Genomic DNA, 1,446 nt, shown 5'->3' on the forward strand with positions numbered 1-1,446 from the left:
GCAGTGTGAGAACAGACTAATACAGACACTACTCCCATCACAAGGCCCCCACCTCCATGAGCTCATTTCATTATCTCCCAAAGACCCCATCTCCACACACCATCACATTGGGGGTTAGGCTTCAACCTATGAACTTGGGGAAAACATGATGCAGCCCATAGTGCCTACCATGGCTAAGCTGGTCCAGTGCACTCCCTCCTGTCCTTCTACCCTCTCCACAGCCAGGCCCATTGCTTTCATTTTACAAAGGGCAGCTTAGAAAGGCTAATGACTTGCTGGAAGCTGCACAGCTGGAACCAAGCAGCGCAGGGATTTGCTCAGGGCTGGCCGGCTCCATCACCCTCTAGCTTGGTCCCCCTCTCGCATGCTGCCTCCCTGAGATGCTCTCCTCCCTGCTGCCCTGGAAAGGGTGAGATCTAGGGGGAGGACATGGATGTTGCCCTGCCCAACTCTCAGCAAATGCCTGTGGATACTGAAGTCCTTTCCTGGCCCTGCCAGGCTCTTGGGGAACCAGGCAGGCAGCGCGGCAGTGCCTCTGTGAGCAGAAAAGGTGTATTTGAGGGAGCTTTTAGTAAACAGGGGAGAGAAAGTGGATCTGCCTGCAGTAGCTGCAGCTGCTGGCCTCGTGGTGCGACTTACACAAAGATGACTTCAAAAGGCAGAGGCCATCAATCTTTAATGCTTTCACTGCATTGGGGCGGAGGACTCTGGACCCCTGCATGGGGCACAAACCTGCCCCCCACCGAGGGAAAGAGCAGCAGAAGTTCCTGGTTGCTGTCCCCGCCGAGACCTGGCATCTTTGAAGGGCCTGCAATATCATCACGGCTGGTGCTGGGTGCACCCTGTGGGCTGGGCCCTTTCAGGGTGCTTTCCAAGGCCGTCAGAGGCTCTTGGCACCGAAGAGCTTAGGGCACCCACACCCACCACACCAGGAAATTCAAAAGACACTTTTATTCTTCCAGCGACTCTGTATTTACTTGTAGTGCTAAAATTCAATAGCTTCTTTCTAGATATTCTGTCCTAAAACACTGGAACCCTATTCTGGCTCCCCAGCTACTGCTTTGCTTTGTGCCTGGCACTCAGTAGGTCTGCTCAAGCTGTCCAGCACCCCCTGAGATCCCCAGGTGCCAGGATCCTGAAGCTGGGCCCCCACAAGCAACAAGAGAGGGCTCAGAGGCTGCGGCCATGTCCCAGGTTCCGGGAGTTCCCCATGGAGACGGTCCACCCACCTGGTGACAGGCAGTTTCTCCGCGAGCTGAAGCAGGGGCGGCGGCATATGTCAACAGTCAGTCAGTGATCAGTCAGTTGTGATGGATTAGCACCCACTGGGAACACAGAGGCGGGGGGACAGGGAGGAAGGGAAGCAGAGATGAGAACAGTGGGGAGAGAAGCTCTCGGGAGATTGTAATATGGATGAGAGACTGACTTTAAAAATATGAACGTTTG

The sequence above is a fragment of the Mandrillus leucophaeus genome, unplaced genomic scaffold, assembly GCF_000951045.1.
Source record: "Mandrillus leucophaeus isolate KB7577 unplaced genomic scaffold, Mleu.le_1.0 Scaffold585, whole genome shotgun sequence".
Taxonomy (NCBI): Eukaryota; Metazoa; Chordata; class Mammalia; order Primates; family Cercopithecidae; genus Mandrillus; species Mandrillus leucophaeus.